Genomic DNA, 8,573 nt, shown 5'->3' on the forward strand with positions numbered 1-8,573 from the left:
AAATTTTGAAAAACATTTTATTTCATTATTTAAAAACTTTTTTTAATCTTTATACACGTTATAGTTAGGACATGATAGTGAATTTTTAAAATTATGGATGTAGGTAAGTTATATTATCAATGAGCCTCATTCCAGGATAGTAAAGGGGGTGTTACCAATTTTTTGTTATAAGGAGAGGGGTACTGTCTGGTGGCAATGATGATTACTAATCTGGAGGCTTCTGGGTTGGTGCCGGCTTCTGGTGTTCAAACAGTACGGGGGCTGGGGTGGGCGGTGTAGGAGAGAATATTCATGAGTTCCACGACAGATAACAATTACCTTCCAGAAAATACACGGGCTGGTTCTGCGCTGATAAGCACCATCGTGCATCTGCACAAGGGAAGGTCCCAACATCAGAGAGAAACTATACCCAAACACCGATGACTCTTCTCCTGAGTCTACAAAGGCTAACCCTACTACATGTAGAGATGCGTGTGGCCCAGGCTCAGAGCCATGTCGTGTTGAAATAAGACGGTTCAGTAGTCAAAACTAACAAAGGAGAAGTTCCACTCTTGAATTTCTTGAAGGACAGTGAAAGATCCCCGGGTACACTGGCCACACCAATGTTTACTAGAACTGTCTTTTCTTATCTACCTCTCTCACGCCTCAAGACTGCAGGAGAGGGCGTCTGGGTCGCTCGGTCAGGTGATCGGCCGACTCTTGGTTTTGGCTCAGGTCATGATCTTGGGGTTGTGAGATCAAGCCCTATATAGGGCTCTGTGCTTGGCGAGGCATCTGCTTGAGATTCTCTCCCTCTCCCTCTGCCCCTCCCCCTGCTTGTGCGCATTCTCTCTCTCTCTAAAATGATTAAATAAATTAAAAAAAAAAAAAGACTGGGGCACCTGGGTGGCTCAGTCCATTAAGTGTCTCTTCTGCCTTCAGCTCAGGTCATGATCTCAGGGTCCTGGGATGGAGTCCCGGGTCGGGCTCCCTGCTCAGTGGGGAGTCTGCTTCTCCCTCTGTCCCTCCCCCCACCCCGGCTCATGCTCTCTCTCTCAAATAAAATCTCTAAAAACTAAAAAAATAAGAAAGAAAGAAAAAGACTGCAATAGAACCTTCCTTCTTAAAACTCCTAGCAAATGCAACTTTCTCTCTTCCTCTCCATCCTCTCTGACTGCATCATGTACAACAAATGAGCTTCTCTCCCAGCAATTAGAAAACGGCCTTCCTCTTTAGGAAGAGGAGAAGGAGTGTAAAAAATGGACAAATAACCAAAAGATAGTCTTTTCCAGGTCCAGGAGAGGGGGATTCTGTAGATGTCCCACATTCATACTTCTTGCACCATTACAATGGGTTAGAGTTTCTGAAAATGGAGCTGGCTGCCCGGGTAGGGAGTGAGCTCCACGTCATCAGACACAAACAAGAGTGGACTGAATGACCACTGCCTGGGACCATGCAACTCATTCAGCAACATTTATCACAGGCCCCTGCACCAGGCATAGGGAGACAAGGAGAAACGAAATATGAGTAAGACAGCATCTCCAGCTTTAGGCAAATCGCAATCTAGGAAGAGAGAGAGAGAGACAGGGAGGAGCGTCCACAGGGTACAGGGGTAGGCAGAGCTGGGAGCCATGATCAAAATTCCCAGAGGAGATCGGGGAACAGTGGGTCTTGAAGGGTGGGCAGGGGTTTACGGTCACTATGGCGGGGAGGGGGCGGGAGGGAGGAACGTGTGTGGTGGTGCGGGGTTGGGATGGAGACAGTGGGTGGAGCTGGAGCCCATAGGGTGAAGGAGAACAGAGTGGCGGTTTTCGGTGATTCTGGGGGGCTGGGTGTCCTATGTGCCAGGCTCAAACACGGGGTGTGGAAAAGAAAGCTTGAGGGACTGGGTGGGAGGAAGCATGTAGGCAGAGGGGGTGGGGTCGGGATGGGTGCTCTCGCTCCCACCCTGCAGATCTTGGACCAGCCAGCTCCCGCGATAGCAGGAGCCAATTCCTTAAAATAAACCTCTCTCTATAGACACCTCGTTGGTCCTGTGTCTCCTGAGGACCCTGCAGTAACAATCGCCATCCCTACTTCCCAGACGGGGAAACCAAGGCGGAGAGTAAGCGACTTGCCTCGGTGGCCCAGTTGAGAAGGGAACGGGGCGGCGCCCACGGTCTCAGCTGCCCCCTGCCTTGTGGGAGGCACAGGCTGACGTAAGACGTGTGGCATGCCTCGTCAGCCTGGGGACAGATGGTCCCCCAACTCCCACATTTTTCAAAGTAAAGCCAGCTTGAGCCTCCACTTTCAAATCAGCAGGAAGTCCTGCTTCTCCACTGGGGCCTCCTTCCTTCTTCCTGCATTGTCCGAGAATCCAGGGGCTGACTGAACCCAGGGAGGGGGCAGTCTAGTTGCAAGTGTGGGTGGGAAGAGGCCCCCGGGCCCTGATCTGTCCCCCGGGGTGCCCTCTGGTGCTGCCCCTGTCACTAGCCATGTGGTTGTGATGTTGCTACCTCTCTTGCCTGGGAGGGCTGATGCTTCCTTGTGCAGGACCTGTGTCCTGGGGTCCTGCCCTCCATCCTGCAGGCACCCCGAGGCAGAGCCGATGACATCTGATGATATTGCCCAGGCAAGACTCACTAACCCGCCGGGCGAAGCCAAGAGACCAAATCCCCCGCTAAGTGTCTACAGGCTGGGCTGGCGAGAATCCTAGGCTGTGGGTGATGTTCCAAAGGCTACTGGGTTGGCCGGATCCAGGTCACTCGTATCTCACCTCTCACCTAGCGTGAAAGTGTCCATGAGAGGCCACTAAAGAACTCTCTGGAGCAGATGTGAACCACCCCAGGGGAACGTGAGGTCACTGCCACTCGGTAGAAACTTGGATTCCTAATCGTATATCCGGTAGGTTTAACTCACCAAATATCTATGAATCCCTTACTATTGTGATTTCTGTTACTGCATACCAAATCACTCCAAAATGTAATGTAATGGTTTGAAACATAGCAGTTCAATATTTCACCATGGCATCTCATAGTACTCAGGGTGCACAGGACTTAGCAGGGGGGGTCCGGGCTCAGGGTCACTCACTCGGCTCTAGGTCTGCTACTCTACACGTCACCTTCCCCTCAAGTTCACAATATAGCTGCCACAGCTCCAGGCATCACATCTTCACCCAACAGCCAAAGAGAGGAAAAGGGAAGCCTTTGCCTCATGTCCCCTTTTGAAAAGAAGTCATTCCTAGAAGGCTCTCTCTCTCCGCTCTGACAGATTCCTTCTCGGCCCTCATTTTCCGGGACTCGATCATATGCCCCTGCCGAACTAAGCCAATCGTGGGCAAGGCCACCAAAGTGGGCTGAGAGCAACTGTAACCGGCCTCTGGGGTCAGGCTGGGGTCAAGCTGGACTCATCATCAGCGTCCCCAAGCATCCTTGGTGACTCTCATGAGACTCTTACAGCACGGGAGATGTCAGGCGGGAAGCAACAGCGTTGGCCACGGGGAGGAAGCGAGATGACCCACACAAGGCACTTAGCCGGGTGCTAAGATGTGGGGACGCTCGGCAAGGGCGGGCTGTCACCCTTAACAGACTCAGGCGTGAATGTGAAAGAGTAGACAGTGTTACACAGCCCTTAGTTGTCACCAGCTCAGGGAGGGAGCCGGGCCTGCCGCTGCCCAGGCTGTGAGCCGGGCAAATGAGCACACCACTCCGAGCCTCTGTTTCCTCACCTGCGAATGGAGATAACGATTTTCTTATGACTCACCCCAAAAGGCCTTCCTGAGAATCAAAGGAAGCCACATACATCACAGGCCTAGAACAGCGCCTGGCGCTTTCGGCTCTTCACCATCGGTGAGGGATGGGGGCAGCCCTGCTGGCGGCTGGCGGCTGGAACCGGGCCCCTCTCCCCTGCATTTATTTCTGTCCCTCGTGAAGGGTCCCCAGGCTGCAGGGTCTCACGGAGGAAGCGGGGAGAAGGAGGCTGGATCAGGAACACTCCGTCACGCCTGGCTCTTTGCCGCGAGAAGGTCGCAGAGCACGAGGGAAGAGCGGTGTGCAGCTGGGTCTGCGGAGTGCCGAGGGCCAGGGAGGGGATGAAACAGGGGAAGCGGTGGGGCAGCCAGGGGGAGAGGGAGGGGCGGATCTGGGTCCCCAGACACAAGGAGCCCTAGGTCCTGCTGAGTGGCCTCTCACAAACGTCAGCCCCTCTCTGAGCTCCAGCCTCCCGTCTGCTGCATGGGTGGGTCACTGAGCCCACAGTGGGGGATGGAACATCAGAGCTTCATCAGACTCCGAAGCATTATGAGACGAGCAGGCCCCAGGCCCCCACACTCACCGTCACACTCAGCTGGGAGAATGCCCCCAACCCATCAGAGTCCAGGGAGAGCTTGGGGTCAGTTTGTTCGGATTTGGTTTACAGATGACAAAACTGAGGACCAGAGAAGGTAAACCTTGGTCTGACCCACCCCCCCATTGGTCCCTTCTTGCTAGCGGGCTATGTTGTGTACCTGCTGGGGGGTGGGGTTCGTGTGCAGGGGGGAGGGAGGCTGGGTGCAACCCTGCCCTCAGACTGTCTCTGTCTCCCCCATCTTGCTCCCTCTCTCACTGTTTCTTCCCCATGTCTCTTCTTTCTCTCTAAACCCTGTTCTATTTTCTCTCCTCTATCTCCTTGTGTTTCGCTATGTGTCTGTCTGTCCCTTCCTACCTCTGTCTCTGTCTCTTTCTCATCTCTGTGTCTCTGTCTCTCTGTGTCTCTGCCACTCACAGCCAGTCTCGATCCCTCCCTGCCTCCCCACCTCCAAACCCATGACTTCTCTGTGGCTTTCCAAACAGTTTAAAATACAAATAAAAATACAGTTTACAAGCATGCAGTGAGGGATGAGAACAGGTTGTAATCCCTGGTGTGCAGGGCACTTGGGGGCTTAGAGATGAGTCCAGCTGCACCCCAACCTCGGGTTCCACAGGGGGGCAAGACTGGGCCCAGAGAGCCTGCTGAGCGAGCCAGCCCAGCCTCAGACACAGGAGGGGTCACTGCATGACCTTGGGGCTCCCATGCATCCGCCCAGGTTCTGATTCTGATGGGTGGTGTGACTGCCCACAGTCCTGGTAAAAATAGCCCAGGGAGCTATGGTTGGCTTCCAGATGTCAGCCTGCCTGGGGCTCCGGAGGGACAGTCCAGCACCATGCAGGGTGTGAACCTGCAGCCCAGAGTGGGTAAGTCACCTGCCCAAGGTCACAGAGCAGGTGGGCAACAGAGCTGAAGCCAGAGTCCCGCCTCCACTGCCAGCTGGCACCCTCCACGGCACCGTGGACCTCCCTGGGGGCCCCCCAGGCTGGGTCAGGTCCCCTTTCTGGGTCCTGCAAGCCCAGTGCCAAACTCAACTTCAGCACTCACAGCAATGGACTACGACAGCTCCATTTTCTTGACCACCTCCTGCACCTCCCTGTGAGTTCCTTGAGGCTGGTGGCGGGCAGGGGGTGGGAGTGGGCTCTGCCCACATAATGCACTCGCCAGGGATAGCCACGACGCCAAAGGCTCACATTCATCAAGCACTCAGCGCGTGCTGGGCACTTTCTAAATGCTGCACCCATATTAACTCGCTACAGCCTTGTGAGGTAGGGGCTAAATCATACCCATTTTATAGATGAGAAGACTGAGGCTCCGAGAGGTTCACGGACTTGCTCAAAGTCACAAAGCGCTGTTTGGTGGAGCTGGTATTCCAACCCAGGCTGTCTGGGTATAAATAAAGGAGTGGATGAAAAAGTGAATAGAAGTTTGACATCGGAGCACAGTAGGCAGGGCCTGCCGTCCTTTGACTTTTGCGCCACCAAAGGTCACAGAGCTCTCCCCACACTGGCAGCCTGGGCTCAAGCCCATTCCGTCAGATTCCATTCCCAGGGGTCCATGGTGCTGGGAGCCTGGGATACACGTTCACACTCCAAGCCTGCCCCTTTCCGGAAGAGGGCACTTGGAGAAGTCCCTCTCTCTCCCCAAGCCTCAGTTTCCCCATTCATGAGAGAGGAAACTCTGTGGCTATGTCAGCAGTTCATTGAGTCAATGATTCTTACAGGGGCTGGTGGGACGGATCGGATTGGAGGCCCCAAGCTTGGAGCAACCTGAAAGACCATAACCTAGAATTTGATTTCTTTGGGGGCAAGATATAGAACACATTTAAAAAACACAAGGAGGATTATAAGAGGACCTGAGGGTATCGGGTCTACCCCAAAGGGGCTTGCCAGGAAGGGGGGAGCAGTGCTTCCAACGAAAAGGGCATAAGGGCAGAGGCAGGCCAGCGGACGTGCCGGGCAGAGCGGCCCCACCCTCGGATGCTGGCCGAGGCAGTCCTGGCACGGCCGCCCCGGTGCTGGTGATAAGTACGTCCTGGGAGCTTGAGCCAGAGAGGACAGGTGCAGGGGAAGAGGAGGAGGCAGGGGGGGAGCCGGCTCCAGGGCTCAGGCTGAGTCATCCTGCAGGGCTGGGGTCTGGGAGCTAGCGGGGGGCGGGGGGGGGGGGAAGAGAGCTATTTCTAGAGGGAAAGGAGGCCGAAGTGGGGAAGTCATCTGGGAGATGTGACTGGGCCAATCAGCAGGGAAGGGCAGAGAGCTGGGGGGCCTGCGCCTGCCTGCGGGGACATTCAGCTGCCCCTAGCCCTGCCTGCCCTACCCGTTTCCTTTCCTCCCCATGATCCTGCTTCCCGGTGGCAGGACCCAGTGCCTCCCCCAGCTCCTCCGCCACTCCAACCCTAGCCCCTCGTACTCACAAATGCACCTACCTCTCAGCCTTCCTCCCACTCCCAGACCTCTGCCTCCCCCCCTTCACCCCGTCCCTGGAGCTGTCAGGCAGCTCTGGGCTCCAGGCCTAAGAGGGTGGCCCCGGGGTCTTTGGAACCAGACATAGTCCAAATCCACCCGCCAACTTTGAGTTGGGTGGCCTTGGGCAAGTTACTTGACCCCTCTGAGCGCAGTTCTGTCACCTACAAAATCAAGAGAGCACCATCTTACCGCAAAAGGGAAGGCTTCAAAAAGAGGCGCCCGCGAATGGCCACACAGAATGTGACTCCATTTATAGAAGCGTCCAGAAAAGGCAAATCCGTGGAGGGAGACAGTAGATGAGTGGGTGCCCAGGGCAGGCCGGATGAGGGAATGGGGTTTCATTTTGCAGGGTTTCATTTCGGGGTGATGGAAATGTCCTAAAAGGGATGGTAGCGAAGGCAGTCACTGTGCACATATATAAAAACCACCGAATTGTGCGCTTTAAATGGGTGAAGGGGACAGAATGTGAGTTCAAGCTCCAAAAAGCTAGTGAAGAAAAGGAGGTGCCTGTTCTGTGGCTGGCACACGTGGGAGACCACCTGCCCCACGTCCTGGGCATGCGTGGTGGTTTCCTGGCCAGAGCACAAGTCGTTCTCCAGAGGGCAGAGGCTGAGGGTCCCAAGAGGTGACTTTGGAGGGAAAGCAGGGTGGACCCATCAGGAGGAGGCCACCAGAGCCGGGGCGGTGGAGGGGGGGGGGAAGGGGGAGGGGGCGGGGAGGAACGTGGGGCAAAGACCTGGGACACTCAGCAGCCACTGCCAGAATTTAATTCCCAGCTCTGTCTCTCTGTGGCTGGCTGTGTGGCCTTGGGCAAGTTGCTTAACCTCTCTGGCTGCAGTTTCTTCTGGAGAAATGGAGGTAATGCTCTTTCTTCCCAGTCCTCACCTCACAGGGCTGTTGTTAGGATAAATGACGTCATCTGTGCAGAACAGAGGGAACAGGGCAGAGCTCGTCCTGAGGGTTTGGGAAATCAGGGCTCTTTCTCGTGCTGGTGGAGGGAGGAGTGAGGAGGAGGGCTGAGTGAGCAGAAGGTCGCCAATTCAGTCCCGCTCCTGCCTGGCATGAATTATCCCCCCACGTGGCTAGAGCAGCAGGCTCTGCATGAGGGCCCCCATCTTCCCCTCCCCCTACAACTTCAGCAGTCACGCGCCTTGCGCGTTACAGACCTCCTCTCTGGGTCCTCTTCCATTCATCTGTCCACCGAGGGAATTGGACCAAAAGAAGCTTAAGGTCCCTGTTTCTGGTGGCCTTTGCCTCCTCCCTGGCCCCACACACCCCCTGAGCACCTGCCTGTGGCTCTAGGATTCACCCCTGCCCAGCCTGGGATCCCGTGTCCTCAGTTTTCACTGTTGGCTCAAAGGCAGGAGCCCCCTCTCTGCTATGTCTCCTCCATGCCTGGTGTGTTGCAAAGCAGACTCAGTGGATCATCTACCCCGACACAGATTCACCTTGCGCTGGATGAATGACCTTGGGCAAATCCTGGCTCTGGGCCTCCGTTTCCCCTCTTTGTCTTCCAGGGAAAGACAAAGATGAACCCTAGCAATGAGGGGCAGAAAGGGACATAAATGGCACTGAGTTCAACCCCAAATCTAATGCTTCAGGACCCCTACCACCCCCAGGCTGTGCTTGCATACCTCTGGAGTGACGGGGAGCTCACTATCCACAAACCTCATTCTGCTCAATTGCTTCACAACAAGAACTGCTTCTAACAAGGGACACACACAGTGGCAGGTGCTCAAGGCTCAAAAATAAACAGGAGCGAGGTGACAGGGAGGCAAGGGCATTTCTCGGGTTTGAATCCTGACT

General features: G+C 55.2%; 1 long non-coding RNA gene across 2 annotated transcripts; it reads right to left on the minus strand.

Moving 5' to 3' along the window:
* Nucleotides 1-63: 63 nt before the first annotated feature.
* Nucleotides 64-7,742, minus strand: LOC148108628 (uncharacterized). 2 transcript variants are annotated; one of them, XR_015727228.1, is made up of 4 exons: nucleotides 7,653-7,742; nucleotides 6,957-7,144; nucleotides 5,589-5,688; nucleotides 64-369 (listed from the first exon to the last, which is right to left on the minus strand). It is a non-coding gene; the product is annotated as an uncharacterized LOC148108628 (long non-coding RNA). The 2 variants fall into 2 exon arrangements; XR_015727227.1 differs by lacking the exon at nucleotides 7,653-7,742 and having other exon boundaries at nucleotides 6,957-7,336.
* Nucleotides 7,743-8,573: the final 831 nt, after the last annotated feature.

This window comes from Ursus americanus, chromosome 17 (genome assembly GCF_024610735.1).
Source record: "Ursus americanus isolate L20-20 chromosome 17, mUrsAme1.1.p, whole genome shotgun sequence".
In the NCBI taxonomy this organism is placed as follows: Eukaryota; Metazoa; Chordata; class Mammalia; order Carnivora; family Ursidae; genus Ursus; species Ursus americanus.